Source organism: Acanthisitta chloris, unplaced genomic scaffold (genome assembly GCF_000695815.1).
Source record: "Acanthisitta chloris isolate BGI_N310 unplaced genomic scaffold, ASM69581v1 scaffold2200, whole genome shotgun sequence".
Classification (NCBI taxonomy): domain Eukaryota; kingdom Metazoa; phylum Chordata; class Aves; order Passeriformes; family Acanthisittidae; genus Acanthisitta; species Acanthisitta chloris.
Window position 1 is genome coordinate 6,332 of NW_008653189.1, and position 749 is coordinate 7,080.

Here is a 749-nt window from a genome sequence, read left to right on the forward strand (position 1 = left end):
TCCCCTCCCTCTGCACACACTGTCACACAGTACTGCTCATTCACACAGCCTTTAATGCAGCTGACAAAGTTAATATTCAACTCAGTGCCAACTCTGCCCCACAGTAAAAACAAGCTCTCCATCTGTCCCTCCAGAACTGGTACAGTGAGGCACTCAATATTCCACAATCCCATGCAACAGTTAACCTGAACCTTTCCTAAACACCATCTCAGAGTCAGGCTGTCACACAGTACTGCTCATTCACACAGCCTTTAATGCAGCTGACAAAGTTAATATTCAACTCAGTGCCAACTCTGCCCCACAGTAAAAACAAGCTCTCCATCTGTCCCTCCAGAACTGGTACAGTGAGGCACTCAATATTCCACAATCCCATGCAACAGTTAACCTGAACCTTTCCTAAACACCATCTCAGAGTCAGGATAAACCCTAGGATTAAGCCTTCAGATAGTGTGGCCTTTGTAACACACAGGGTAGGGCTGTGGTCCCCACTTTGGGCTGATCTAGGCTGACCCACTAAACACACACAGCCTCCCCAGCAGCTCTGTGACAGTGAACACAGACCTCCCCTCCTGAGCCACTGATGCCTAGCACCCAACCTGGGCCAGGCACCCCTCCTGCTTCCCAGCCTTGGGCACCCCTTAGCTGGAAGGGGCACTTGAGGCATATTTTCTGGTAGGTAAAAGTGGGTAAAAAAGAAAAACAGACCTTGCCTGGGACCTTTCCCCCTCTGCACTCATGCCAGCACATCT